The sequence below is a fragment of the Notolabrus celidotus genome, chromosome 7 (genome assembly GCF_009762535.1).
Source record: "Notolabrus celidotus isolate fNotCel1 chromosome 7, fNotCel1.pri, whole genome shotgun sequence".
Lineage (NCBI taxonomy): Eukaryota > Metazoa > Chordata > Actinopteri > Labriformes > Labridae > Notolabrus > Notolabrus celidotus.
In genome coordinates this window covers 18,371,974-18,390,412 of record NC_048278.1, presented here as the reverse complement: position 1 = coordinate 18,390,412, position 18,439 = coordinate 18,371,974, and the positions used below count along the sequence as shown (strand labels likewise).

Here is an 18,439-nt window from a genome sequence, read left to right as displayed (position 1 = left end):
AAATTTTTGTCTCTGTTCTCTTCAATGAGTGGAGACTAGCAAGAGCTTGATAGAAGGAAAAAAGGGAAGAAAAACAGGGAGGGGGTGGAAGTGGGTAAAACCAGGAGTTTCCATGTGAATACAGCAAGCACATGGTGATTATTCTTTAGCCATGCGCTCCTGAGGAATGCTCATGTCATGGCTACTAAAAGGCTTTATATTGACTTGCAGACTTTAAAACACAAAAAAACCCACGTGAAAAATAAATGTACTTTACAGGAGTTCCACTGTAGACATGGTAATAAAAACATTTTGGTTAATTGCAGAGCTGATGTGTCTGCATGCAGTGGCTCTCTTTTGTATTTATTGATACTCTGAAAACCTCTGGAACAGGTTTTGGAGTAACTACAGAGGAAGTCAGATCGTATGAGCATAGCTAGCACACAGACTCAAGTCTCAAGCCTCTCAGAGAGCGCCAACACCCATCCCCCACACCAGCAGTCAGCCCCAGTCTGGAGTTTAACAGCCAAGCACGGACTGAACCATTGCAAAAGGGGGGGGGGGTTCTGTTTCACCAACAAGTGAGGGAGCTAAAGAGGTGAATGTCAAATTTAATGCTCTCTTAACAGGTCAACATCTGTAGATAGAAGTAAAACACTTGATAAGCCTGCCTGAAACTGGATTTTTTATAAGTGAATTATTCTTGTTGTGTTTTTAGTAGAAAACAGTGGCCCTGTAAGAGTAACACACTCTCCTTTAGCTGTTTGAATAATTGTATGTCTTTGCAGAAAGATCTTATTTAGTTTATATATGGAAATGTCTAATTCCTCTGAAGATAGGTAAAAAAAAGTGCTTTACATGAAAAGGAGAAGTTCAATGCTGTGAGCTGCACACACGGGTATGAGAAAAGCTATAGCTATAAAAATACTGTTGAGATTAGAAAGACTACCATCACAAACAACTCACACTCATACTCAATGATTTAGATTAACCACCTAGCTTACACTACACTTGCCCCTCCCCCACTTGTTCCCCTTAGATAGATTTCTTGCAGAGACTGTTACAGCACAAAATGGCTGCTACTGCTGCACGCACTCACAGCAGGAAGAAACCTTTCATCAACTCTGCAGAAAAACAGGGTTCTTGACTGTACCAAAATACTCACTCTAAAATTACTACTACTGCTCCTCTTTTCCCTCGGGGCTGTTGACTTCTTTTGATTCACAACCAAGCTGCAACCTCCGGTCTAAAAATATGAATCAATGCGGAAGTGTTAAAAGCTGCAGTTCATCGAGGATCCGCTTGAGGCTGGCTCCGGAAGTACCGGAAGTCACATACACATGAATCGGGAAAAGACAATCTTTGCAGCATTAATAAACATGTTTACAGCCTGGTACAAAAGACGAGTGTAGTCTGAATAGCTAATTTCTCGATGTCCTCTCACTGTGAGGGGGGTGAATTTTTTTCTAATTCGGCAATTTCGAAGATATTGAGATTACCAGTCTTCCAATGAGAGGCACAGCTGCCTGTGGGAACACTGTAGCTGTTGGCTAGGAGGCTCAAAGCCCGCCTCTTTACGTCACACTGGCTCGACAGAAGCAATATGGCTGCCGCAGCCGATTGGTCTCAAAACAGCTCTTCAGAAACAGATGGGTGACGTCACGGATACTACGTCCATATTTTTTACAGTCTATGTTCACAACACATTTTGTATCTAATACTTAATCTACAACAGTTCATTTATGTATTTGTCATCTGTGTTTAAGGGGGGCGTATTTCCTCCAAGCAGCAACCTCTGTCCACGAGAATTGAAGTTAATGCGGAAGTGTTAAAAACTGCAGTTTCTCGAGTGTCCACTTGAGGCTGGCTCCGGAAGTACAGGACATCACATACACACAAATTCAAAAGAGCCAATTTTTACAGCAGAAATAAACATGTTTACAGCCTGGTACATAAAACAACTATAGTCTGGATAGCTCATTTCTCGATCGGCTCACTGTACGGGGGGTAAATATTTCATAACGCGGCAATTTCGAAGATATTAAGATTACGAGTTTTACACTATGAGAGGCACAGCTGACTTGATTTACAGGTGGGAACAGTATAGCTGTTGGCTAGGAGGCTCAAAGCCCGGCTCTTTACATCACATGAGCTCGATAGCAGTTAGGTTGGGTTCAGCATTTCCAACATGGCTTCTGCTGACAATCGGTTTCAGAAACAGATGGGTGACATCACGGAAACTACAACCATTATTTATACAGTCTATGAAATCCTTACATAGTATTCGTACATCTAAAATAGTAATCAAAGTAGAACACGAAAAAAGCTGCATTTCTTATCTGTGGATATTACCACTGATTCACAGTGAATTATTTCTGACATCCATCTAAAGCTAGCCACACACTAGTTGATTTTAAGCTTGATTTAGGTCACGATTTGCCACCACTGACGAAAGTGATTCATCGCAACCGATTATTTATCCAAATTATTCAAGTTTTTGGTGGTAATACAACTACTTCACTGCCCCCAACAGTGTTGGATCATTCCTGATCTGAAATTGTAAATAGCAAACATGTTTAATATTCACTATTCTGGGTCAGACTGCCTAGGATGGAATACCCACAATAACCGATGAGAGGAGCAGACCTGGAAGCCTCACCAACCGTATGTTGCGTTCTTTGACAGCTCACGAGCATGTTTATCTTCTGAAGTTACGTTTGATCTCGTAAGCATCTTTGAGATCTCATGTCTGTGCAATCACCAATTACCACAAACATTAGGTGCCGTGTCCTGTCCACTACCGGCGGTGTTCCAGAAGTTCAGCTGTTTGACACTGAGGGCGTTTGAGCACTGAGAGCGCTGAAAATGCGGAATCACATTGAGTTTGAATAGAAAATAGCCGCTGCCAGTGAAAAAAAAACGGCGGAAGTGGAGATGGCACCTTAATCGTGCGGTCTAGCATGCTTAAGGAAACATCTAGCATGTAGCTAGCTTAAGTTTATCCTTTGCGCTTACTACTGTAGCCTTGGCCACATTTGTTGTGCTTCCTACTTGAGTCCGCCTGCTTCCAGCTTGGCTGTTGTTCTGTTCCAAGTGACAATCCACAGAGGGTGAGCTCGGCCATCCTCAAGGTTCTCCCAACAAACAGGATTTCTGATCAGAAATTATGTTTTCTATTACTAATATAACGAATTCAAGTCAGGATGGCCCCAATTGTCCTCTGAGCAGAACGGGGGGATGGAAATTCATTCTTAACACACCTCACTCTATCTACCACGATAATCTTTAGAACCACAGCATAATTGGGCCTTTGCTGACTTTTGTCGGAAGGGGGAAATCAGTGCCAAAAAGGCCTATTTATCTTGTAGTGTGTACACCTCAAAGTGTCTTTTGTCTTCTGTGTGCTCTTAGCCATTTTTTGACAGATTGCTGAATGACTTTTGAAACTGCCCACATGCATTTATTGGGGCTGGCTGGGGTTTAGAGGCATGGGGGTACGATTTGACGTCTTCAACTTTCCAAACCTAAAACCAAAGTAGCTTGGTGTTGGTTGGATTTGTATGATGATTCAATAATACAATCTCACTAGATCTGTGTTTGTCCTTTTCCGCTCTGTCATGGCACAGTAGCAGATAGGTTTCAATTCAAGTCCATGTGTTGACTTCCACTGACTCCGCTCTGTTGCGTTCTAGCGCTGTTTCAACTCTGTTATTTTAAGGCCCTTTGCAACAGTGCAAAATATTTCTACTTTTGCCTGATGCTGGAGCCATCACGTCAATCAGCACAGAGCAGATCCAGCAGCACAGGAAGTCAGGCATCGAAACAGCTTTAAAACATCTGGTTGATTTTCAGGATTTAAGGCGCTGTTTTAAAGCCAGATTGCTTATCACCTAACTACAACCTGTCATAAAGAGTACAGCTATGCCAGGAGGTATAAACCACAGGTAAGAGGTTTTCAGAGGCGAATAAAGACAGCATGAATGAGGAGAGGCTCATTGTGGAGGCAGAAAACCATTGATTAAGTAATTGCCTTGGGGAAATCCTCAATCAAGGGTCCCCTGCTGTCCGTTGGTCCTGCTCCTTGCTGCATTCTGAAAATGCACCCAGTGTGTGTGGATGGTCGAGGGAGCATAGAGCCGAACTGCAGCTGAGTGGAGACAGACTGGTCAAGGATTTTGGTTTGATGCTAGACTACCTGTCATGCTCCATCTTCTCGGTGCTGATGCATCGTGCTAAGGCATGTGGCAAAAGTAGAAGCCTTTCATATCGGCTGTGGAGGGCTCCAGCCTGCCAGATCTGAAAATGAGCCGGAATGCAATGGAGTGGAGACAGTGGAAGTAAACACACTGACCAGAAGTGACACCTCAGCTCCGGTGCATTGACAAAGCCGACACAGATCTGGTGGAATTTAGCCATTAAGGCACTGTTTGCAGTGCAGTATACAAGAGGGAAGGGCAGACTTGTGAACCACAAATACCTTTGACCTTCCTTGCATAAAGTGAAAAACAGTGCCACTGACAGTGCCAAGGCAACACAACACTTCCCAGTTGTGACAGCACAGCAATCAAGTTGGCGATGCAAAACCCAACCTTGAAAATTCAGCTACCCTTTTTCCTGATCTCTCTACTAAACCACATACCATACTGATGAGCCATGGCTGCAAACCAGTCAGGGTTACTGTGCCGACCCTTGTGCACTTCCAATGGTGTCTCTCTGGTGGGCCAGTGAGCACCAGAACTGGACTACAAAGCAATGGAAGAAGGTTGCCTGGAAAAACACGATGAGTTCAAGGCGCTGACTTGGCCTCCAAATTCCCTAGATCTCAACACAATTGAGCTTCTGTGGTCTTAATGTTAAATCTACTTAAGCCTTCTTTACGTACGCACTCCTGTATATTTCTAGAAATTTACAAGAACTCTGACACATTTTCTTCTCAAAGTTGCTTGTTGTTAAGCTCCTGTTGTTCAGCATCCAATCCCTCCTTGTGACAGTACAACTATGCCCCACAATCATGCCTACCTGAAGGTGTGGTAGAACAGTCCCAGGCAACATAGGGTATGAGAGTTTCTGCTCCAAGCAACTGAAATAAACTTTTTAGCTGACCCCTGTCAGTAACCAAGCAGAAAGAACCATGGGGTTTTGTAAGAGTTGAACCAAATAAGCACCAAAACCAACTGTTTTTGTATAATGAGATGGATAGTAGAAAACTTGAGCAAAAGCATCACCCTATGTAGACTTGGAAGTTATCTGTGGATCTTTATGGATTTCATTTGTTTGGTTTAAATATGTTAACTGAAATGGGATCGTTGGGAAACTTTCTGATGCAGCAGGAGGAACTGTCAGACTTTTAATCTGGAAAAGGGTTCGCCAACTCCAAGCTGTTGGATAGCACAGGCATAAGCTGCTTTGTTACTTTATGCTGAAGGGGGCAGAAGTGCCATGATAGCCGAAATGTAACTTGCTAGGTGAGACCTCAAATTCTATGTTTACTTGCATCACATGGATCTTTGTAGGGAAGATTTCACCTTAAGCCTCTTCTTATTGAGCTGGTTCACCTTTTTAATGCCCCACGGTTTGCTTAATATCACTGCATTTCCTTTTTGCTGTTACTGCAAAAGCCCTACACCTAAGAAACTCTGCTCAGCATCCAAGAATAGAGTCAGGTCAACTATCATTCCAACCCCAATGCTTGGATTTGCCATATATTCAGTACATAGGATGCAGTCAGTTTTGAGATTCGCTCAGACGGACGGTTCCCCTTGTGTAACAATTCATATTAGGCTCAGCAAAGTCTAAAACATGCAGTTCATATGCAGCTGTATAGCTCTTTCTAGTACCACTTGTTTTTTCTATGTGGAGTTAGCAACCCTGCTACCTACCAGTATTGTAGTTGGGCTGTGCCTAGGGTGACTTTGCAGGCAGTGGGCCTTCTACCTCACAACTATCAACCAATTTGCCCCAAATTCTGCCATCCATCTCCACTGGTCACTTTTTTCAATACAATTCCAGCACACTATCACTTTCTTTATATGCATGAATATGACCTAATGAGGAAGAGAAACTTAACAACGTTAACACCTTAATGCCACACTTCACATTGACATAGCAGCACAGATAAGAACAATATTATGCATCCGTAGAGCCGGAGGTTGCAGTTACAAGACCACAATTCTGCACGCGCATACCTAGTTCTCTTGTGTTGTGGTATTGTGGAGTATGGGTTTGGGATGGTTTGACTCTGGAAATAGAGTCATTGGCAATTCAATGCACTAGGTGGTCCTGTCCCAAACAACAATGGTCTTGACTGATAATAATTGCAGCCCCTCAAAAATGTGGTGCTGAATTTGCTGTCTTTTACCCCTTTTCGAACGAGGCAGTTTCAGGGCTGGTTCGGAGTCGGCGCTCAATTGAGAACCGTTTTTCGTGTTTCGACTGCGGGTGAACCAGCTCCTGGCCGGCAAAACTGGTTCCAAAGTGGCTCCATCTCTTTGCTGGTCTAGAACTGCAAACCGCTAACGTAAGGGGCGAGGTTGCCGCAATCCAAAACATAAACCAAACGTGTTTCCCCCATTGTCCTGCAGTGAAAAAATGAAAGAGACCAATGGATTCCAAGGCAAAGCAGTGGTTGGCCGAGGAGACAAGCTGCTGTTGTCCGCCAACGTTGTTGTTGTGAGGGAAAGTTTGCACTAGCAGAAAAGCAGTCCCGTAAATCTGACGTGCTGAGGTGCCTCTTCCATTGGCTCGAGCGGGCGCAAAAAACGGGTGTTGGTTCGTGGGTTCAACCAGCTCCAAACCAGCACGAGCACCAGCCCAGAAATACAAACCGGTTCGCGTTGGTCGAAAAGAGGTACATGGGTCACCAAACACATGCTACTCAAATATACAGTAGGACCAGACCGCCAAGTTCGCTCATCAAGAGCAGCACGAAGGCATGTCTACTTCTACTGAAAAGAATGAGAGGAAACATCACATGAACTTCTGTCAGAGAAAGACTGTTAATATGGTAATGTCTATACTAGCGGAAGTGAGGGATTAACAGTCAGCAGGGGCGCAACATGCAAAAGAGAATCCACATTTTGCAGCACTGATCGGCTTTATAGTCTCCCAGGTCAGGATGAAGTCTAGAGAGATATAACACCCCACTGAGTGACAGGAGGGACGGGGAGGACTCTGCTGCTTGTGCTGGCTTTACAGATGGAAATACAAGAAGAAACAACAAGGAAAAGGAACGTCTGTTTTTTTTCCTTCACTTACAGGATTTTATATGGTTCAACTAATACATTTTAACAACAAATAACACACATGGTTAACGTTTGGCAAGCTCCATAGCCTTTCATGTCTTGACAGTCTAGTCTAGGAGGCAAATTTCTAAATGCATCTGTTCACTTTCAATGGATACTCAAGGTCAAGGGCTGCTATAGCAGTCATGGTGACCTTTGTCTGTGGCAATGCTTACTATTACAGCAAGAGAGTCAGATGGTGGCGCACACAGAAGCAGCAGCTCGTGCCTATCTGTTGCTGTGTTACTGTTCTATTCTCAACCTGGTAAAAATACCTCTATCTGCATTTTATTCTGGTATATTAATCGCACAAATGTATCGGCACAGCACAGTTTTACTAAAAGGTGGACAAAGAGGACACCTATTAGGAGCTGCCTGATCCAAATACTGGAATAATATTTTATGTCTGTAGCATGATTAAAAGCTAAGATGGTTTGAATGCTAAAATGCAGGGTTTAAATAGACAAGATATTACCAACTTTAGAGTTGTAACATATATATATGCTATCCGATAAATCACCTAGTCAACCCTACTGTAGAGCTGTCACATAGGGCGCCGTTTCTCTTTAAGAAGCAGCTAACAACATATTTTGTCATACTCTGCTCAGAAAGAGAGAAGGGGTAATGGATGATAGTGTTCAAATTTGTTATTTCCGTATTCTGTCATCCTTGGTGACTTAACTCAGTAACTCAAACCAATGCTTGAAAATATCTTTTCATGCACACAGTAATTTTCATTTGCATAAGAAGACTATTAGGGTAATGACTACATGTAACTCACACGTAGGTGTTCCATAAGCTTTGTTCAGACATGATTGGTTTTTCCCAATGCCTACACAATATTTAGAAATGTGTCTTCAATATTATCAAGATAGACATTAGACATTCAGAGAAGGTGAGTTTTGGACCTCTTGTTCTTATTCATGTAAACCATCTGCAGAAACTGAAATTGAAAAAAGGGAGTGAAACTGTTCTCAATGATACTGTGATTTTAAAAGGGTGTTTTTGTCCTGCTCTCCCTCACAGTGCAAATGACTTTTTTAAAATGATCCAACACAAAGGATGTTTTAAAACAATTTAAACTTGCTATAGATGCCTTGTGATTTATCGTATTCCCTTTGTGCAAGAAAGAGAGGACAGCTGGGTAATAATTTATAAAAGTGCTCTTGACTGGGGGACCAGGGGACGTGCGTTGTATTTCTGTCTGGCCATTTTCTACCTTTTGCTGCTATTGCCCTACTGTTTTAAAAACAGCAGTTGAGACACATAAGAGACATTGTTTGAGATACAACCTTGTAAGATTGCCTCTATGTCTCAGGTACTTCCTGAGACATGTGATAGATATTAAATTGGTCCCTCATCAATATAACATGGTGCTTATCTAAAAAGGGGCTCAGTAGTGATAAGTAGGGCAATATTGCGCAGAGGGAACCTTAGCACTGAAAATTTGGCCTGTGTACTTGCACGACTAGATGAATGGATCACACACATTGAGACATAATGCACAAGGCAACGTGAGAGGGAGGAGAAGATTTATCTATGTGCAAGTCTGAACATATACCTGAGACAACTAATCCTGCCCAGATCTCTCTGATATTATTCAATCTAAAAACTCACCAATAACATCCTCAGGCTGACTGCTAGATTTTTTGAGCCACATGCGCTTCACATATAATCAGTTCAAATGTAGTAAAAATAAATAAATAAATACAAATAAGTATAAGAATGTTTATTATGATTAGTTTGTCCTTTTTCATGGTTATAAGCACAGCAAAGTATAAATAATAGCAAGAACGGGGTATTGTAAGGCTTTAGCCTGACCATATTTCTATAACTCTCATCATCAGCCTTCAGCAAAGAAACCAGCTGAAACTGGTTTGAACCAGTTCCTACCGACTAAGGAAGGTCTAAAAGAAATTGAAAACCTAGATAATGCGATTTATCAACACAATGACATCATGACGGGCAGGAAATCACTCAACAAGGTTTTTTAAAATAAATAAATATGTTTTTAATGTAATTACAGAAACATGTCACTCTATTTAAGAATAACAATAGTTAAGCCTAAGATATTTCTAATGGTACCCACACACCTTAGCAATGAAAAGTTGTTCTTATCATTTTGAGAGAAAACTGCTTTCTGTCTCACCTGCTCACCTGCTGTCCGCATGTCAGAGCTTTGCAGGGTCAGTCTGGTGCATGTAAAAATATTATGAGTATCACTGTACACTAATGGATGTAAGCCAGCCACTGTGCGCCACTGTTTTCTGCCGGGGACTTCAGCTAACCTACTGCAAACAACTTTTTTTGTGATTAAGAATTAAACAAGACTATTGAACTCTTAGCCTGCTGGTTGACTAATGATTTTTTTAATAATTACTATTATATTTACTAGCATCACAAGAGGCTTGATATTGACCATATTCCTAAAAGATTACACAATGTGCGCTTAATTAATGATTTCACCTTCTGCTCACTCTGCTCTTTCAGCTCAACACTATAACAGACATGCACGCTGTGCTGAATATCATCACATGACTTCACTGTTGTCGTAACTGTCCTGTAAAACAACAACTTGTGATTCAGTGCCATCAGCACTCTCAGTTGAAAACAGTTCAACTTTTGGAACACCACCGCGACTATCAATGTCACTTCTCGATCACTGACCAATCAGAATGAAGAAGTGCCGGGACCTCCTAAATCAACTTTGTCTACTACAATGGCAGAGGTCCAGAGGAGTAAAGTTATCACACTCGGAATTTCGAGGTATAATTTCCGAGTTTCCATGAATGAAAGCAAGTAAACAGACCCAATGTGACCATTTAGGTAAGCCGAGTTGCCGCGGGAATACTTTTGTGACCTAGCAACAGTAAACACTGGTGAGAGGCGCACTGAAACTGAGGTTGTAGGCACTCCCAGCGCAAAAATGGCGGCAGTGGACATAGCACCTTATGTTGCGTTCACACCAGACACAAGCGATCGCACTATTCGCTGGAATACAGACATGAGAATGTTTTGTGTTTACTCGCTCCATTCCCGCGAATGACTCGCTCAATTTGTGTGTACACGACTGCTCAAGGCCCAAATATTTGCGAGAAGGGGGGGTACCTACATGACACTAGTCTGTTTTTATCGCAGACATTGAATGGGGAAGCCAGTTATGCTAAAGGGGCAGAGCTAACTTCCTACTACAACCCATAGCGGGATTCATGTGACAAAGTTTTTCACAACTCACCACATAATCCTCCTGCCTCTCTGTCCTCACAGTGAGCCCCTGTTTATTCCTGATCCCATAAAAAGTTGGAGTCACAGAGTTTGGGGAAACTGCACAGAGATTGAATCGAAGTGTCCCATATAGTCCAGATGAGTGAATCTCCGCTGGTCCATACGTCACACCTCCATCACTGGGTGATCTGCAGGCTGATTGGCTATTGCGCTGTGAATCATTTGCTGGAGTTCAGATATTTCAACTCTCGCAAGTGAATTCGCTTCATTCGCGTCGCCCAATTCGGGCGATTCAAGCCGCCAGACCTCTACTTGCGCCTATTCACGGCTCCACATTGACTTTACATGTAATTCATTCGCACAAATGATTTTATTCGGGTCTCGTGTTAACACAACATTACACTGTTGTTTCGAAGGTGTAGCTAGTTGTACTGTGGATGTGACCCGGTAATATTACCACATTGGTTTCAATCATTTTGATACGCCACGTAATTCACATCAAGATTCCTCCTCACACAGCCGTGCTAGTGTAAAATCAGATCACAGGTGAAAACAATGTATTTAAATGCTTTCGGAAGGGTTGCAGGTATTTGCGAGTATGTTGGTGTAGCATCTTATGTACAGCATTTCTGCATCAGCACTAAAACAAAGTTGTGCCATCAATACGCATTTGAACATACACATTGCACCCCAAAACAGCGTAATCCAAGTGTGTGATTTCACATGCCATTAGGGTGTTGCAGGAATGCAAGAGGCACGATGTATAAACACAGCGAGATAGCTACATACAGAGTGCTGCTCCGCCCTGCCAAATCCTACGCTACGTATCGACACCCTTTTCACGTAATTCCGCCCCCCCGTAACAACTTCTGAGGGAGGATCAGAGGCAGAACAACTTTGCCCCACCATTACACCTGCACAAACATTACACATAAGACATAGCAGGAGCTTAAATATCTCATTTTGAAATATGTAAGAGCTCTGTGTGTGTGTGTGTGTGTGTGTGTGTGTGTGTGTGTGTGTGTGTGTGTGTGTGTGTGTGTGTGTGTGAGGGAGTCAGAGGCAATTCATGGCCTCCTCTTCAAGTTTGTATTCAACACATTACCTTTATAAATAAATGAAATGTACTGAAACAGATGTGTATGTCAAATAAAAAAGCCAATCATAATTTTGTCTTGTAAAAATATGACTGGTTGGTGGATTTCTCCGTCTGTCCACAAGCTTGGCCGGTGAGTTAAAGTAGAAAATGCAAGACCCTGGGTGGAATTCATAAAGACTTCTTGGTTCATTTACAAAAAATGAAGCAAGCAAAATTTGCTCCCTAACATCCTCAACAATCAAATATGAGTTACCAGGTGATGGTTATAAAACAACCATTTTAATATTGCTTAATTTAAGTAAAATTAAGACTAAAATTTGTCGTAACTGTATAGAAGAAATAATCTACGATCGGTCAGTGACCATCAGCTACAGCTGACTCACATTTAACAATTGATCTTTTTAAAGCCAAAATGTGGAAGTTGCTTCTCCTTTCTTGACATGAAGGGCATTTAGAGGTCTACCTATTTCAACAATATCAAGGCAGAGCCTTGAATGGTTCAGTATTCTTAGATAGTATGAATTATCATTTGCTCTGAAAATTGTTGCAGCAGTTACACAATTCAACATCATTTTCATTGATTTACTTTAATGAGAGGCAAATAAAGAATAAAATTAGCTTAGCAGAAATGAACAAACTTCAAACATATTAAGGAAGGCTTTGGAAAATGTAGGTGGAGCCTTTTGAGGCTGCTTCCTCTTCAGCGGAAAAAACAGCTTGTGTAATGAGTTGCAAATGCACCATGTGTGCACAGCCACTGGGTGCAGTGGGGGAGGTGAAAAAAAACAGGGCTGTACCATGTGCCCAGAAGGAGAAAAGCTGAATAAGCTTGTTTTATGTAAAATAAACTAAGTAACTAAATATGAAAAAAAAACATAATGAAAATGACAACCCCTCTTCAGAATGTTAAATTCCCTAACTGTAATTGACTTTTGGTTGTGAGATGATGAGGCAGAGCAGCTATAAAAAGCTGGTCAGTGTTGTGTACATGACTTCATGTACATCAAAAAAAGATACTGATTTTTTTCTGATTTACAAACTCACTCAACAGGGCAAAGAGGAGAACTGCTAAACTGCTGTTACCATTGACATTAAGCCCCACCCACATTCTAGGCCAATGTGGTGCATGGAAAATTACTGGGCTGAACCATTTTTGACAGAGAGGGGGGGACATGCAGGAGTTTTTTCTTCACTACATCTGCATTTTGCAGTATGTTGTTTTTTGCACCAAGTTTTAGTTGGCACCCAAAATAGGTGTAGTCTTCAATAATTTCCTTCAATCTTCAGGAGTGTTTAATAGATGACCAAAATAAATCCCTACAAAGAGCACAATAATTTTCTTTATTTACTTAAATTATGTAAGCTCTCTGTGCAGACAACTTCTCACTACAATCCCTCTTTGTTTACGCCTTACTCAAAATGCTAAACTCCCGAGTATGCTTGATGTGCTTGTCGCAGCTTTAGCATCCAAACATAATAGTCGCCATGAAAACATTGTCGGTAAACAACGCCAAGGCTCAAATGTTGTTTCAAAAGGTTATGGTCAAAAGTGATGAAATTACAATACATTTTATTTTACTACCTTTGTCACTTTACCAGGAGTGTAAGGAGCAGGCTATCCAAGAATCGGAAAAAAATCTATGTGTGTGTCCATATATGTTTGCTAGCATTTTTCGATTTAACGTGGCTGCGCGGTATCACATGCACTGATAAACATATAGGAGTTGTAGTTCTCAAATTAAAACCAGTGGTGATATCAAGAGTCTTTAAAAATGTCTTATTTGATTTAAAACATGTATAAAAAAAATCAGAATCTGTTCGCTCTTCAGTACTTCTACGGTAAAATTGTATGCTCAAATGACTTCTTCTTTAAAGTGCAATATTTAAATAAATAAGTAATATCCTCATTATGAAGACATCATTCATGTTGCATTCATTCAACAAGTGCTAGCTAGGTACTGCGCTTGCAATGAAGGCAACTAAGCAGGGCTAACTGCCACCAAGATTTAGAAAAAGTGTGCTATTATCAAACCAAGAGACAAAGTAATCCTAACCATATTAAAAGCAATTCAGTACAAGGTTTATCAATCAAAAGCCCAAGGATCAGTTTGTACATATCCATCATTTTGCACATGAGCAAAAAGCTAGCATGCTAGCTGCAGTACCTCGACTCACCGACTATTCACGTCGTCGAACGTTGTTCCCGCGACTTTCGGCGTTGGTGTGTAGCAGACTCTCCGCTCCGCCTCCTGCCGCTTTAAAACTCTTCCGTACCCTCTTCTACACAACCGTTTAGGTTGGGATGGGGTGTCAATCCACAAGATTGGACATAAAATGGAGAAAAGAAAAACTAAAGAGCTGTGCCACAGAAACGATACTGATCGTTTGCGGACTATACCGACTGGTCTCCTCCTTCGCTCTCCAACAGGCCCCTCCTCTTTTCGTGCTCAGAGATGATACGTCACCTACAGGCTCCTCCTCTTTTCGTGCTCAAAGATCCACCATGAGCTACGTCACCGGCAGGAGGCGGCCGCGGTTGGTAGTCGGTCTCAAACGCGTTGAACAGCAGTCGCGATTTCAACGCTAGTTTTCTTCTCGGTCTCTCTGTCTGATGCTCTGGGCTGCAGGGTTCAGGTCTAAAGGTAGGTAAGAGAAGCCCCAGGACCTGAGATCTCAGCTAGTGTGAATGACAAGACCAACACGAGACGTTCATAGAGCAGCAGCACCTCTGCTTGGAGTGACCAAACAGGAGTGTGGTGAAAACTACCGCACAGAGTCCACGGCTGGATCGAGGGACAACGGGGAGCAGAACATTAGCATGTGAAGGGGGGGGGGGGGTCTGCCCGCCACGGACAGAAACCGCGGGACTGAGGGGGAGGGGTTAAGTCCAGGAGGAGGAGGAGTCCAGAGAACAGTCTGAAAAAATAGTCTGTAAACTACTGTAAATAGTGTGGTTGTGTGTAAATTAATAGTACAGTACAGGACAGTAGTTGTGTTTGAGAGTTCTGTTTTGTATTCAATAGCCTATAATTTGAGGGACTCTCAATCCTAATTATCCTAATTTTACTCTAGAAAAATTAAGAAAAGATAAATAAAATCATTACTTTTTAGTTAAAACTTGGAGGATTGACTAAGATCATTTTTCTTACCTGCAAAAGACTATTAAGCCTTTGGTATATATAAATTATACACGTTTTTGGCCCATTTTTTTTGCAGGCTTACTATGATTAATTTGGTTCTCAAACAAGACAAAAAGGTAAAAGCATTTCCATTATTTTCAGTATAAAAACGAAAACCTAGTACATAAATGAGAAGCATGTGCTTTTTGGCTGTTAGTAGTCCTCTGACATTATACTGCATAATCATATGTCAGCCATTTTGTTGACTCACTTGTGTATGACACTTGTAGTTCTCAAGAAGGCCAACAGAGGGCGGGTCATGCTTTTTTTCATTTTAGGACTGGAAATGTTTTTGTTCATACACCCTTCCACTGACTGTAGACTCTCATAGCTTGTTCCCATGGTTGATGGTTAGCTGTGCTCTCACTTACATTGTGCTTTGCTCCCTTTCTCTCTTACACTTTGCACACCAGAGAGATACTGCTGTGCTAGTCCAAAAGAGAGAGGCCCGAAGGCTAGGCAAGTCCCTTTTGTAATCCAAAGGTTGAACAGATACAGCTAGGCTACACTTGATATGTTTAAAGCTGTTGTGCTTAGGGAACACTACAAGCAAATAATAGGCAGTACATGTAGCCTGATGATTAAATAATACATATTTTTACCCAGACACTGTGTAGTCATATAACCACTTAAAGCTCCTCAGGAGCAGTTGTGCAAGTGTATGTCCATGTTTTAGTTTTAGTTTGTTTGTATTCATTTTGGTCTCTTTTTGACAGATAAAAAATGACCTGTGAGCAAGATGCAGGGGATGTTTTGTTGTGGTTGGCATACATTTCTTGTTATTGTTCGCCCCCTTTCTTCTTGTGAATGGGAAATAAAATGAATGAGAAAGAATAAGCAGAAACTAAACATCAAATACAGCTAACATATAGTCCACCTCTTAACCCAGATTAACACGCGTGGAGAATTTGTCTCTGTGCTAAATGCTTTAAACATGTAGCTGTCTCCCAAGCATTTATAAAAATAAACCCGTAATTTGTACACAAGCGTAATAATGGTATGCAATAGAGGCAGACAAACAAGACAGTGTTGCACAGCTGAGGGCGGCATAGGCTTAAAAAAATGACTATAGTCTTAACGATGAGAAGGACGTTATGATAGAGAAAGCTTAAAAAAAGAACAATTTGTTCAGCAGGAATCTTGTCTGACTTTGCTCAAAAAGGGCCAGCACCCACCTCTACTGCACAGCCGCAAAATAGGCGGTGAAAAACAGGAGAACAAACAAACACCAGTGACCTTATCTCTGTCTGCTAACAAACGCACTGATGGTAAACAACATGCCTCAATACAACACAATGCACAGTTTCTTTTACTTGATTGGTTTCTGCAAAGCTATGTAGCGTTGACATAAAGACCATACAGTCGTATAATCTTCATATTTAAGTGCAACCCCAATTCTGGTTTCTCCATTTTAATTAAATGGTGGAAAATGTTCAACACAGAGCTACTTAGCAGACTTTTTAAATACACATTAGCAAAACTTTTTCCTGTTAAAACATAATAAGATGCAATGTATGTGGAAGAAAAGCGTTCAAGTATATCTTTTACAAGCTCGTTAATGCCACATTGTACAGGAGGGTCATGGCTAAAATCCTGGATATCACTTTTTGATTATGACTAGGGGCCCTTTGGCCAAGAGGAAAGTAAATTAAAGTGACACATTATAAGTAATGTGAACTGCAGATGAAACAGAACAGTGGAAAATTTTAACGCGCTTAACGTTCTCATTTTCTTGAAGCATCATATATGGACAATAAAAAGAGGAATAAAAAACACGTAGAGGTCCTTGTTCTACTGACATCTAGGGGTAGTGTTGAGCATTTAATATTGTACCGTCTGAGTGTGTTGCTTTCTTTGGCAGAACTCAACCTTAAAGTTTCAGTTATTTCTAAAACATTAATATTATGCACACTGATTAACATATATCTTTCCACCGATGATGTATGATTTTCAAGTCACAATGCGAAACATTCATTATCTGCAACAACATATACATTTACAGGGGTTGAGTATGTGAAGTATCACCTGGAGGCATGGGTGTGTCACAGCAAAAATGGGGATTAAGTGGTTAAAATAACAAAAGGTTTGTCCTCCTTGATCTGAAACTGACCAGCTACTGTGTTAACAATTTACATTTCAGTACAAGAAACAGTATACAATTTTAGCTTCTGTATGGCAGCAGGCTGAAAGTGATGAAAATGAAAATGAAAATGATCTGTCACATGAGGTACATGAATCTGCTAAAGGGGATTCATGTAAATTATTTTCTGTACACAAAAACAAACAAAAAACCTTGCCATGACTTATACATAGCCTGGTCAACTCAAAACACATAGGCCACATTCATACACAGAGCATAGCAATTCAAATATTGAATTTATTCAGCTGTCCATCACTGCTGTTCTGGTATGTGTAGAGCACAACACGTCCTGATGTTCCTTGTGTAAACCATACTGTAGAAAATGACCACCCACAGCAAGACAGCTTTGATAACTTAAAGCTGGGGTTGGTAGTCACGGAAAACTAGCATGAATTTGAATGTAGCATTTCCTCAGGACTCCATCTAACCCCCCCCATTGAGCTCCTCCAAAACGACGCTCCCTTTGCGACCATATGATGGTGACTGATTCAAAACCGGTCCTCAGCACATGGTTTGTGTTTTGCACGTCAACTCATGTCTCACTCAGCAGTAAGAAAACACCAAAACATTACCATAGTGAAAGTTAAAAACACAAACAAACATGAAATGTACGCACAGGAGGCGGGCAGAACGGCAGGACGGGATTTGATTGGTTTCATATTTTGGCTCCCAAAGGCAGGGATTGGTTGGTGCTTTCCCAGGTGTACTCCGGCTGTAGATATCGGCTTTTTAGCTCTTTTTTAAGAACACATTGTGTATTGATTGACATAAAGATAATTTCAACCAGTATGACATAAAGTGTATCTAAATCTGACTACCAACCCCAGCTTTAGGGGGCAAATTGTTTTTAATTCTCATTTTTGGTGGCTCTCCTGGGATGTTTGAAACCAAGCACTGCATATATGAAATTATAAACTAACCTTGTTCCATATTTAGGGGATTGATTGCTTTTAGGTAATGTATCCAAAATGCAACGACTTTCTCTTTGAGGGGTGTTGAAGTGCTGGGTAATTTTGATAACATCCTCAGTAGGCCGGACCGTTCAAGTTCCAAGGTCATCAAATGCAGACACACCCCTTGCTTCTCATGGTGATGCAGAAGGTTCTATTTGGCGTCTGTTGAAGTTGAACCAGGTTTCAATAAGCTCCAAGGTAACAGTAATCACAAATCTCCACAAAATGCTTGAATTCCTCTAGCTGTCAACAAAGTGAGCAGTCAGGACGTCAACTGTATCAATATAGCAGACTTACATTTTTTATAACTCCTAAAGACAATGAACAATCACCAGAAATCACAAAAAAACGTATGTACTTTTTTGAAAACAACACCCCCCCTCCCCACGCACTTTGCAATATACATTTTTATAGTGCCCCCATCTGACCACTAAGTGTAATGTGTCATTTTTTGTACCTTTTCTCAATCAAAACATTTTATTGTTCAACATAGTAAAAGAGAAGTAATTAATTACCTCTGGTCCCATATCCTTAAAAAAATGTTTCAATGATAAGCACCAGTCACGTGAATCTTTATCAACACC

General features: G+C 41.2%; 1 protein-coding gene across 10 annotated transcripts in view; it reads right to left on the bottom strand.

Moving 5' to 3' along the window:
• The window catches only part of atf7ip (activating transcription factor 7 interacting protein), a 36,187-nt gene extending 21,750 nt beyond the window's left edge, over positions 1–14,437 (bottom strand). For 3 of the 10 annotated variants that reach the window (XM_034687140.1, XM_034687143.1, XM_034687142.1), the window contains exon 1: positions 13,759–14,386. The gene's annotated coding sequence lies outside the window, so the exon portion shown is untranslated. Of the gene's footprint in view, positions 1–1,144; positions 1,177–13,748 lie in introns of those variants that run through there. The other 7 variants (XM_034687137.1, XM_034687141.1, XM_034687136.1 and 4 more) reach the window with 5 other exon arrangements.
• Between the last annotated feature and the right edge of the window lie 4,002 nt (positions 14,438–18,439).